Raw genomic sequence first — 13632 nt, 5'->3', positions numbered from 1 at the left:
GGGGGGGGGGGGGGGGGTCCCAGCGGTGACCCCCCCCACGATCAGACATCTTATCCCCTATCCTTCCGATACCCCTTGTACCAGACATGTACCACATGTCACTGCTACCATATGTAACTGTGACATAGATGTAGCCAAATATTCAGACATGCTTTATTTTCCATGACTGGCTGCAACTTTCTACCTCTACAGAATTAGTAACCCAATTGAAGTCTATCCCTGATATGAGGCTTGGCCCACTATAATTAGTCCATACAGTGAAATAATTATTTATTGTAAGATGTATATTTAAAAAGATGCAGCTGAATACCTCAGAGAAAAAAAATGACAAGTAAAAAAGCTAAACAAAAACACAACACAAAAATAAGTATTCCAAAGGTAACGTGTCGTGTCCAATGCAAAAAGTACAGTTAAAAGAGTCTTATTCTGTTATGTAAGCAGTGGAGCCGCTGGCTTGCTTACATAGACAGCATCCACCCTCCCATCCCTCATCTCAGAAACAGGGGTTGCCACATAAAGAAGACTTGTGGGTTGGAAGCTGAAATCTGTAGCCAATGTTTTCTTTAATTCTTAGACTTTAAGGAGGATTCACATAACCCGCTGTGGTTATTCTGAATGCTTCACAGTCTATAAGCAATAGCCACAGACTTTTTTTTTGTTATAGCAAAAGCTGAATTGCTTGTTCTTCCTGATGCTGAATGTTTGGGATCACTGTCCTGTTGAAGAATGAATTTGGAGCCAAACAGATGCCTCCCTGATGGTACTGTATGATTAATAAGGATCTATATCTGTATTTCTTAGCATTGATGGCACCATTAATCCTCATAAAAAGCCAAACTCCATTTTCTATAATGCAGGAATCTCCACCATGTTTCATTGCCTGCAGACACTCACTATGGTACTGTTCTCCAGAAAGTCAGTTCAATTTTGTACTCATCAGTCCAGAGCACCTGCTTCGATTCATTATCCACCATAAGGTGATTTTAGTACGTACCTGGCAGACAGTAATGGACATGCTTAGGAAGGATCTGCACTTGTCTTGGGGCTAAATGACTATGTCGTGAGATTACCATAACACTGTGGCTAGCTTTTTGTGAACTGGTATTTCCTGTTTGACTTTTCTTTTTTTGACTACAAATCCCACAATTCCCTCCCTCCCACATATCAGCCTCCCCGCCCATTGAAACATAAATGAGCTGCATCCATTCAAAAGACCTGTGGTTTTCAATCAGGGTGCCTACAGCTGTTGCATTAGTTGCAGTTGATCTCTGTCCCACCAAGCGGTCGCTCCACCCATTGAAGCAGACAGGCTCCCTGTCATCAGCTGACTAGTGAGGTCAGGTCTCAGCCGTATTGCAAGCTGGGAAAAATCTGAGACAACAGTCATTTTGTATGCTGTTAAAAATAAATATTGGGGTAAAAATTACAGAAGAATTGTGAGAAAACCGTCACAGGTACATACACTATATTATGAACTACACTAACTTTACAGCCCCTGTAGCACAGTCAAATAAAAAAAATCCTGGAATACCCCTTTAAACTTCTGCACAGTACTGAAGTTCAGATGTATAGGGCTGGCCCTAAAATGGTTCCCTATTCATCTATTGTACCCACGCAGCATCTTACTTTACTATAGGTCGGGCACTTGAGCGCTGCACAGGGGCCCCGTTGTTGCCAGCAAATATTTTTAAGTACCTTTAGGCTGGCGTGGGCTCTTTAAAAATGCGTGCAGGGTCTGACAGGCCAGGGGCTCATGGGAGTAGAAGTACCCAAAGCAGACACGCACGTCTGCTCCAAGCCCCCAACGTGACCCAGCAACATCCCCAGCAGTGGCCCCCTGTGCCAAAGCAGTGGCCACAGCAGTGGCCTCACAACCTCAAATGGAAGAATTGATCTCTAGGTGGGTGAGCTAGGGGGTTAGGAGACAAGGGATGGGGGTGATAAAGAGACCGAGCATTGGGTGTGGGGGGAAATGTTGTGTGAGTAGACCAAGTATGGGTTCTGGCTGGGGGGGGGGGGGGGGTTGGAGGGTGCTTAGACTGAGGATGTGGAGGGGGGGGGGGACTGGGGGGTGAGGAGACCAAGGATGTAGTTGGGAAACACAGAGGATGAGAGGGGGGTACCAAGGATGTGGTGTTTATGTGTATAAGTATGTACAGTATAATGTGTGCATGATAGATGTGTATGATTGATGTGTGTATTTATGATAGACGTGTATATGTATGATAGATGCAAGTGTGATCAATAGATCACAGATGATAGATGTGTTTGTATAATAGATCACACATCTATCATGCATACACACATTTGTCATAAATACATCTATCATACATACATCTATCATGCAGATCTCAGGTCATATGTACACACATCCATTATACATATACACATCTGTTATACATACATCTATCATACAGCCATACGTTATGCATGCATGTATCATATATTTAAACATCTGTCAAATACATACACACATCTATTACACACTTATCTAGCACACACACACACCTTTCATACACCCATCTGTCTATCATACTCACATCTATCATACATACATCTATCATTGACATGAAGGTTGCGTACCGAAACGTATGTTGGAGTGGTGCTGTCCCGGTCTCTGCCCTTTGCTGCTGTACTCTGGTATACTCTTTTATTGATCTGTATCCCTGCAATGTTATGTTTGTTTACATGCACACTGCACTTTATTTGGCATGTAATACTTCTGTTCTCACTGTGAGATTTGTATTTTTTACATGCTGCTAAACACTTTGATTGTGCAATTCTGTGTGCAAGACTATTGTATTATTTCTATTTCATTGTGGTGGATCCAGTAATATATACACTATATATACCCCAGCCTTTATTGCAGAGCCGGTGACACCACCTTTTAGCCTCATTCCTCTTTGAAAAATAGCACTTTTAATTATTAGTTTTTTATGTATTTACATTCTACGGAATTAATAAAATGATGTATGCTTTATAAGTGACTCCGTTTTCTCTTTCTTGTTATTTGCTATACATCTATCATGCATACATCTATCCTACATAGATACATCTATCATGCAAACGTCTATCATATATACACAGATCTATTATTCATACACTAGTCATATACACATCTATCCTACATACATAATGCATATGTCTATCATACATACATCAGTTATATGTAGCATTTATTTTGCAGCACATTTTGGACCCAGGCAGCACAATGTCTTGGGCCAGCCTTGCAGATGTGCATATATGTTCATTTTTCTCCTCCATATTTTTTAAACAAAAGTTAATCCTTTAACATAAAAAGAACAAATACAGATGATAAATTCACAACTCAGAACACAATACATACCTGGAAACAAAAATAAAACATGAGAAAAAAAACTTGTGTATCCCTATTTGATTTTTATTTTCATACACAAGTGTTAATGAGCCCTACAGGTTATGTAAGGGTCTTGTTCTCACACTTCCAAGAGGAATTATAATGAAATGGCATAACAAAGTTTAAAGAAAACATATAGAAAAATATAATTTTACAAGACAAGCAATATTGATTAAAATAGACATGTCAGGAGAGGTAATAGATCCTTTTTAAATACAGATGAGGAATTTACATGAAAATTATATTAAATGTTTACTTTTCCATTGTTATTTAACTTTATTGACAGCGGAAAATGTTTATTGCTTAATGCCACCAGACATTCTAAGAAAAACCACAGTTCTTCCAGCTGACATATACATTTACATGCAGATTCCCATAAAAAAAAAAAAAGAGAAGTTGTTATAAATAACCAGTTTCCATCTTTCTACAGTTTGCATAACCATCAAAACTGATCTGACAAGACAATAGAATTAAAATAGGAATGGAAATGAATTTGTATGTGAATATGAGGCACAAAATAATAACACTAGATGAATAATTCTTACCATTCAGCCTCGGACATGAGCAGACTACTACTACTACTACAACATGATTCCAATAATGGACATATAATTCCCAAACATGAGATCATCTCCAGAGTTGCTTCTATTGATTCCATATGAGGTCACCTAATGATAGGTCCATATTAATTTCCCAACTTAACGTCACCTATGGACACATCCACAACAATTCACTAATATGATGTCACCTCCAGATTAATTCCAGAGAAAAGAAAGGACACACCTATCGATTCTAGGATTTGTAGCCACACACCACTATATTTTTCGAAGACCAATAATTCCATCAACTATATATATAATTAATGGTTTAACAGTAATCCACCCAGCATTTATTATTTCCTGTTGCCTATATATCACCAACATATTCCACAATTCACAATCTAATTTTCTTAATTTACACACTGAGTAGGACCCTGTACATACAATTATCAATATGTTTTTGGAGGGTAAAAGGAACCCGGGTACCTGCAGGAAACCCGAGACACATACAGGTGTTGCCTATCATCAGGATGGAACCCAGGACCTTAGGCAACAGTGCTAACCACTGAGACATCCTTTTACCCAATATGTTTCTGTTTTGCCAGGCACTAGTGATTACACTCCAGATAAATGTCACTTGCTCCTCTTCTAGACGAGAAGATAAACGCTAAATACTTTGAATGTCCAATAAAAGATAAATACACATCTCCACTGACGATAATGGGGGTGATTTACTAAGAGTGGAGTGGAGAGGAGTTTTCTTTGTCGGTTTTGTGGGTTTTGATTTACTTATGTTTCCCTATATTTGCACTTTTCCTTACGTTTTGCTCTTTTTACGCATGCCCTGGACTGTTGGGTTTTTCAGAGCCAAATCCACCAAATTTTATGTGGAAACGTTAGTCAATATGTAAGGATTTTTCAAAACTGTCGTGGACACGCTCCTTTTGTCGGGGCCCCGCCTCATTTCACCCATGGCCATACCCCTTTTTTGGGTTTTCCTTGTAAAATGGAGTTTTCTTTTATTCTGTTGCAAATTCTGGTGCACGAAACGTGGTCAGATGAAACGTGGCAGTGGTCTATTTCAGCAGGACAATGCATCATGCCACACTGTAAAACTAGTTTAGGAATGGTGCGAGGAACATGACAAAGAATTTTTAGATGTTGCCTCCAAATTCCCATGGGGGACCCACAAAATATTAGGCTAATTGGCGTGCTAGTAAATAATAGCTGCCACTTTCCTAACTGGAAGAATGTGAAGTACAAGAGATGACAGCCCTGAACATAAAAAATAAAAATATGGTTGCTTTAAATATGAACAATTTTTCCCCAATAGGAATAGAAAATACATCATGTTCCTTGTCTAATAAGACTATAAGATGTTAATTAGCAGTTACAGAGATAATTCAGAGGCGCGTATTAGTCAGTAATTGAATGAGTTCAGTGACTCGTGAGCTGCACATGATCCGTGTTGATGGCTTGCAAGACATTGCTCCAAACTGTGAAATTACAGCAGTATGACTGACTGGACTGTTAGCCTCATAGCTTCAAGATTCATTAGATTTTTAATAATACTTTTTTAGCTGTGAAGAACATCTCTGCGAGATGTGCCCGACAATTAATTTCTAGCTAAGTAACAAACTTTGCATTATGACCAAAAACAAACTGTAGTATTTGAGTATAAGCTTAAAGGGGTACTCCACTGCTCGACGTTTGGAACATAGACTTGCACTGAGTGGGTGGGGCGTGATGTAATGAGTGGGCGGGGCTATGAAGTCACGAGCTCCTAGCGCCAGCTCCAGAGTTCGGAACAAACGCCGAGCAGCAGAGTACCTCTTTAAAGGGATTGTGCTGCTAAAAAAATTCCTTTCCATATTTCCTGCTAGGACATATGGACCCCCTGGTGGATCCAACCCATTTATATCTAACTGTGCACCTAGCTGAGATATATGGTGCTGTGAATTTTTTTTCCCCCTTTTCTGACTTTATTGCACATTTGTCACACACATTTTAATATTTCACAAAAGATAACCTAAGTAAACACAAAATGCAGCTTTTAAGTGATCATTTTATTAATTATAGGGAAAAAGTTATCTGAACCGTCATGGCCCTAAGTATCCCCCCCCCCCCCCCCCCTTGTAACATCATGACATCATGAACTTATAGGGTTAATCACTTTGAATAAAAAGCTGAGCTGAATTTCACCAACCACACCTAGGCCTCGTTACTCATCACTTAAAAAGAGCCTGTCTGACAAAGTGAAGTAGACCAAAAGATCTCAAAACTGCAAGACATCATGCCGTGATCCAAAGAAACTCAGGAAAAGACATTAGTCTAGAAATGGTTACATAGCCATTTCTAAAGCTTTGGGACTCCAGCAGATCATGGTGAGAACTATTATCCACTAATGTGGATAATAACCAATTAACCAAATAAGGCTGGGTTCACACTACGTTTTCTCCCATACGGGAGCGCATACGGCAGGGGGGAGCTAAAACCTCGCGCTCCCGTATGCCTTCGTATGTGCTCCCGTATGTCATTCATTTCAATGAGCCGGCCGGAGTGAAACGTTCGGTCCGGTCGGCTCATTTTTGCGCCGTATGCGCTTTTACAACCGGACCTAAAACTGTGGTCAACCACGGTTTTAGGTCCGGTTGTAAAAGTGCATACGGCGCAAAAATGAGCCGACCGGACCGAACGTTTCACTCCGGCCGGCTCATTGAAATGAATGACATACGGGAGCGCATACGAAGGCATACGGGAGCACGAGGTTTTAGCTCCCCCCTGCCGTATGCGCTCCCGTATGGGAGAAAACGTAGTGTGAACCCAGCCTTATAAATAAAATTACCACAAGAGCACAGCGAAGACTCATCCAAGAGGTCACAAAAGAACTCACAACAACGCGAAAATCACTGCAAACAAAAAAAAAAAACATTGCCTCACTTTTGGCAAAAAACATCTTGATGATCCACCAAAACTTTAGTAAAATATTCTGTGGACTCACAAACTTTTTGGAAGGTGTGCGTCCCGTTACATCTGGCGTAAATGTAACACACCATTGCAGAAAAAGAACATCACACCAACAGTCATACATGGTGGTGGTAGTGTGATGGTCTGGGGCTGTTTTGATGCTTCAGGACCTGGACGACTTGCTGCGATTGATGGAACCATGAATTCTATTCCTTACCAAAAAATCCTAAAAGATGATGTCCGGCCATCAGTTTGTGATCTCAAGCTAAAGTGCACTGGTTTTACAGCAGAACAATGATCCAAAACACACCAGTAAGTCCATCTCTAATTGGCTTAAAAAACAAAAAACTAAACAAAATTAAGGTTTTCAGTGGCCTAGTCTGGACTATAATCCGGTTGAGATGGCATGACCTTGAAAACCCCTTAATGTGGCTTAGATTTGAAACATTTAGGTTTGACAAATGTGCAAAAAAAACTAAACAAAACAGGAAAGGGGCAAATACTTTAAATATATACTGGGCTATGAAAAAGGAAGAGCCATAGAAATCGTATCTAATAGCTTCGAAGAGGCATCTATGGTCAGTGACCAGCTTTGCTTGCCAATGGTTTTAACAATTTGGACCCATTGAAAACTGGTATTATCTAAGGTGATTTACTGATATGGGTTACATAAATGGGTTACACCAGACCTTCTCCATAGACTTACTGAAAATGTTTACAAATTATTGACAACTAAACAGTGGGCGGCCTAAATGCACAATGCACATATTTCTGGAGCTTTATAGAGATCATTACAAAGTCCCAAAAATCAATTTGCTTTTACTGTCTATTACATGTATCTTCCCTGCTGCAATGTGCTGTTTGCCCAGCATTTCATAATAAGGATGATGTCGATGATTATGATGATGATGATGAGGCCACTTTACCGGATTTTAACCAGACTTATCCTTTATTGAGCAACACCAAAAGTGACTGACAGCTGAAGGACGCTCTTCCAGTTGGAATAGCGTGTATGTCTACGAGAAGAAAGGGCTGTTGGTCATCTATATTTATTTATGTATGTATTTAGGCAATACACATCTAATATCCCTTATAAACTTGTTACGCATGCAATTATGACGACGTAAATCCCGTAAAAGACCGGCATTAAATTACAGGAAGTGTTTGGTTGCTAAAAGTAGTGCAACTGCTAACTTAAAGGGGGCTGTTACTTTTTTCAAATGACTGATGTGTGTGTTGGAAAACTTTGTTCTTTAACCCCTTAACGACGCAGGACGTAAATGTACATCCTGGTGCGGTGGTACGTAGCACCCCAGGATGTACATTTATATCCTGTACATCACCGTGAGCACCAGGGTGGTGCTCGCGTCATGCACAGGCCGCCAGCCAGGGACCCGCCAGTAATGGCGGACATCAGTGATCGCACTGATGTCCACCATTAACCCTTCAGATGTGTGATCAATACAGATCACGGCATCTGCGACAGTGCGGTCAGAAAAATGGATGATCGGATCGCCCAAAGTGCGAGGTCCCCTCACCTGCCTCCGTCCATCTCCAGGGGTCTTCTGCTCTGGTCTGAGATTAAGCAGACCAGAGCAGAAGATAGCCGATAATACTGATCAGTGCTATGTCCTATGTCCTATCAAGTGATTGCTATAAATAGGGACATGGGGACATAAAAAGTGTTAAAAGAAAACAAAACAAAAAAAGTAAAAAATTTGAAATCTCCCCTCCCCCAATAAAAATGTAAAATCTCCCTTTTTCCCATTTTACCTCCAAAAAGTGTATAAATAAATAAATAACTAAATTTATAAACTATCAAAATATAATGTTAATGATTACGTACGGTGAACAGCGTAAACGTAAAAAAAAAAAAGTCCAAAATTGCTGCTTTTTTGTCACATCATATTCCAATTTTTTTTTATAAAAAAGTTATTAAAAAAGTTTTACATATGCAAATGTGGTATCAATAAAAAGTACAGATCTCAGCACAAAAAGTTAGCCCTCATACTGCCGGTTATACGGAAAAATGAAAAAAAGTTATAGGTCGTCAAAATAGAGGGATTTTAAATGTTTGAGTTTTTTTTTTAAAGCCGTACAATAAAAGAAAAGTATGTGATCATGGGTTTCATTTTAAATCATATTGACCCACAGAATAAAGAAAACATGTCTATTTTACCGCAAATTGTACAGCGTGCAAACAAAACCTTCTTTTCAATTTCCCCACACAAATAGTATTTTTTTGGTTGCGCCATACATTTTAAAGGTAAAATGAGGATCTCATTACAAAGGAACACTGGTCGCGCAAAAAACAAGTCTTCATACTCGTCTGTGGATAAAAATAGTCTTTAAGAGGTCCTTAAGGCCCAAATGGACTGAGTCCATAAGGGATTAAAGCAGATGTCTAGTTGTAAGCATAATTATCAACTTGATGTTGGGGGCAAGAGGGTCATACAATGGTCTGTGTTTTCTCCCCGTTTAAATAGATATGTATGTTCGGCCAAGTGTGAATGTGTACGGGGAGGTTGGAGGAAGAGCAAAGGTGTAATATAAAGGTTCTGAGCCCCAACAAAAAATCTGTAAGAGGGCCACCCAACTGCTATTAATAGTACTTGCATCTTATGAAGAAGAAGGGCATTTTAGCGCTCTAAAACACGAAAGTGTAAGTGTGACATTTTACGTCTGCACCCAAGAGGGAAAGAGCTTTAGGTAAGAGCTTTCCTATGTGTATGGCCAGCCTAAAAGAGTTAACCTTTAACCCCTAAATGACACAGCAAATTATATTTTTGCATTGTCATTTTTTTTTTATCTCCCCATCTTTTACAGGAGTGTTCCAGGATAGGGTGTCAGGGGGTGTTTCAGTAATATTACTTTTCTGCCGGTTACAATGTTAAAAAATAAACATCTACTTATCTTCCGCTGCTCCCTGGTGGCTAAGCAAATCACTGGCCACATCGATGTACTGCCTGTTTTTTTTATAACGGAAAGAATCCCAGAGTACTCCTTTAAACTTCTAATTTTACATCTACAGAAGATATGAGGTCTTCTTTTAATATAGGACTAATTGTACTTGGTAAAGACATCACTCATTTTACCACAAAATCTGGGGTAAAATTTTAAAAAACGCAACTTTTGTGGGTTTATGTTTCTACAGGGATATGCTGTATGGTAAAATTATGTTATCTTTATTCTTTAAATCAATACAATTCCTACACTGATCCATTACATCTGCGCTCTATTGGTAGAGCCTGCCATCTAGAAGATCCCTGGCAGGCACAGAAGACTAGGTAAGGCCTCGGGCTGCTATGGCAATGGATCAGCACACCCACCACCACCAGGATCGAGACCACTGCACCACCACCAACCATTTTAGTGATCATCCAAAAGGGTTAAAGGCTGGACAAATGCCAGCTATTAGCAGCGGTCCCGGCTACTGAAATCAGCCGGGGCTGCCGGATATAGAGCAGGATTGCATCCGGATCCTGCTCCATACACTGTTACTGGCCACATGACATAAATAGATGTCATGTGGTGGGAGAGGGTTAGACTAGATGGTCTTTTTCTGTCAACAATCTTCTATGCTTCTATCCCCCGAAGTAATTTTCTGATCGCTCAAAAGATATCTACTAGTCAGTAAGCTGTATTGTTTGATAGAGACAGGGGTACATTGAAATCAACATCTTTCCTCATAAGAGACTCTGCTGCTCTGCCATACCCCTTTACCTTACACTGCAGATCTGCTTGTTCATATTGGCTGTTAAAACCCAGCATACCAAAATGTCACTAAAATGTGTTGTATGTAGACTGTTCAGTATGTCTCTATAGACTTTAAAGGGTTAAACCATTATTCATTTTAATACCACTAGCTGTTTTAAAATAATGTACAGTGTTTTCAGTATACCAAAATACCCTTAAAATGTTTTGCTTCCTTTTGTCCCATTGTGTGCTGCTGCTAATATGTACAATGAATATGAATGGGAATCACTCTCCTTCCCCCTCTGGCTGCTGACATTATTATTTTTCTTACTTCCCCTTCATCTATACTGCTAAGCTACTACAGAGGCTCTGCTCCTTCCCTGACAAGCAGGACACAAAGTAATTTCTCTTGGTTGATCTACAGTGAACAGTGGATCAGTATGCAGAGACCTAGCTATGGGAACAGTAACTAGGGATGTGTGTCCTTCAGTACTCAGTGGACATGTACATTACTATACGCTCTGACCACCAGGTGGTGCCATACGATGCAAGTATATGAAGTGAAATATGTCAATGAAAACTCTACATAATACACAGAAAAGCACCATGGTCTTAACCTTACAGAGATAAGATTGTCTAACATATACTGAGCCAAATGAGCCTCACTAATAGGAGAGCTGGGAGACATCTAAAAAAATGAAGTAAAATGTAATATGTGTTTATTACGGTTCCCTTTGTCTAACATTACATTTCACTAAATATAAGAAACTGTTCAAAATGAAAAACAGGCAACAATTCCATTTAACTGGACGCAAACACTTTTGCATAGTACCGTGCAGATGAAAAATGAGAACTCAAAGGGGTTTTCTTGAAGTTTATGATTTTAAATGTTCAATTGATATTTTATTTCCTCACATTTTCAAAAGGTCCCTTGTGCTGCTTTGAAAATATGTGAAAGTTAAAGGGGTATTCCAGGCCAAAACTTTTTTTTATATATCAACTGGCTCCGGAAAGTTAAACAGATTTGTAAATTACTTCTATTAAAAAAATCTTAATCCTTTAAATAGTTATTAGCTTCTGAAGTTGAGTTGTTGTTTTCTGTCTAACTGCTCTCTGATGACTCACGTCCCGGGAGCTGTGCAGTTCCTATGGGGATATTCTCCCATCATGCACAGCTCCCGGGACGTGACATCATCATTGAGCAGTTAGACAGAAAACTTCAGAAGCTAATAACTATTGGAAGGATTAAGATTTTTTAATAGAAGTAATTTACAAATCTGTAAGGTTTTCAAGCCACAGCCTTCGGCTGTCCGGGCATGCTGGTAGTTGTAGTGTGGAGGCACACAGGTTGGGAAATTTTGTGTTATACTGTCGATTCAACCACGCTCTCTAAAGACTATTAGTGCCTGATTTTACTATAAACCTAGCCGAACGACATATGATCCCAATTTTGAGTTGGATTAAAGAGTTTATCCAGGAATAGAAAAACACAGCTAATTTCTTACAAAAACAGCTCCACGTCTGTCTCCACTTTGGGTGTGGTTTTACAACCTGGAAACATTCACTTCGATGAAACTGAGCTGAAGAACCACACCAAACCTGGAAACAGACGGGGAGTTGTTTTTGAATAACTCCTTTAAAGGTGCATGATGTCACTTACAAAAGCCAGCAGGTCTGGATTTCTGTTTGTGTTGTGGTAACTTGTGGGTCGCAGAGAGCGCTATGAAGCCTCCCTGCCCTGCTGTCAATTTGGCTTTTATCTGAAGACCTAAGCAACCTGGGAATGACTGGTTACTAGGGAATCACTGCCCTATTTACCAGGCTGTAACTACTGTGTATCCATAGCAACCAGTCTCAGCTGTTCAGCTCAAAGCAGAAAAGGGTAAAAGCTGCTGAAAACTGCAAAAAAAAGAAGAAAAAAAAACTTTGCAGCCAGATGTCAGCATGTTAGCTGTGAGTTAATAGGGAAATATGAAATGTCAAACCCATATACCCACATGGCTTTTTATGTTTTTTACCCTTTAGTGGTGTTTTTAGGCTTAGTGGCAGTTTTTTTTTTGAGTATAGACATCTACAGGCTAAAATGACATGTGTTTGCGTTTTTTCTGCTGTTCCCCCCCCCCCCCCCCCACTCTGGCTATAAAAACTGCCTAAAATAGTACCTAAAACTGCCTAAAATATGAAAGAACATCATGGCAGTAGTCCTGCCAATCTGAAATTTATGGGACTTGAACGGTTTTTCCTAAAAGTGGTATAGATCGCGATACCTATTTATTACAGCAAGAGGCCAAGTGGATTATCCGGCTGGATGCCACAGGAGCTCTGGGCTTAAATGAGCGTAGTGATTTTGCTCAATTTCTATAAGGCAATATTGTTCTTTTATCATCTTTTTTTTTTGTTGCATATCTTGTTTTTGGTTTCATTTCCCTGCTTTTGCATTTGTTTTTCATCTCACAATGAAGCCGTGTGCTTCGTTTTTGTATTTTACACTTGCTGATTTATGTCTGTTGCTATTGGTTACTGCACTAGTGCACATGTATATAAATTCAGAGTATCCCGTTCTGGCTCAGGCCGGATGAAGCGTCAGCAATGACGTGAAACGAGTTTGTCGCCCCAGCACAATGCCCCTTACCTGTGCTCCACTCGCCCTTACACCTGACTTGCTGCTGCATAGGAACGCTGTCTACACATCTCATGCCGATGCTTTCAGTGTGTCCGAATAAAGCTGCCGTTTGATGTCCCCTGGGATGGCGAGTGCGTGTCCTTCTTTTTCTTCACATACTGTTTCTCAAAAAAAAACTGCCAAGTGGAAACGCAGCCTAACCCTGACATTTTTTTCCCCAAACTCAATACCATAATGTGCAGTGGCAAATCTGCAAGAATCTCCACCAAATTCCACACAATTCACAAAACTGGATAGGGAAACCTCTAACATTTCTGTTGTGGCTGTAGCCTTAGGCTATGTTCACACAGCGGAATTTCTAGGCAGAATCCAGCTTAAAAATTCTGCTTGTAAATTCCATTGCAGTAGAGCCCCATTGTTTTTCATGGGAT

At 39.9% G+C, this 13632-nt stretch overlaps 1 protein-coding gene across 4 annotated transcripts in view; it reads right to left on the bottom strand.

Annotated features, from left to right (window-relative positions):
• The window catches only part of SH2B2 (SH2B adaptor protein 2), a 126990-nt gene that overhangs the window by 97334 nt on the left and 16024 nt on the right, over window positions 1-13632 (bottom strand). Inside the window, exon 1 of one of the 4 annotated variants that reach the window (XM_056558504.1) lies at window positions 12239-12375. The exons of the other annotated variants lie outside the window; for them this stretch is intronic. The gene's annotated coding sequence lies outside the window, so the exon portion shown is untranslated. Of the gene's footprint in view, window positions 1-12238; window positions 12376-13632 lie in introns of those variants that run through there. 4 annotated transcript variants of the gene reach the window in all.

The sequence above is a fragment of the Hyla sarda genome, chromosome 2 (assembly GCF_029499605.1).
Source record: "Hyla sarda isolate aHylSar1 chromosome 2, aHylSar1.hap1, whole genome shotgun sequence".
NCBI lineage: Eukaryota > Metazoa > Chordata > Amphibia > Anura > Hylidae > Hyla > Hyla sarda.
This window is presented reverse-complemented; position numbering and strand designations above follow the sequence as displayed.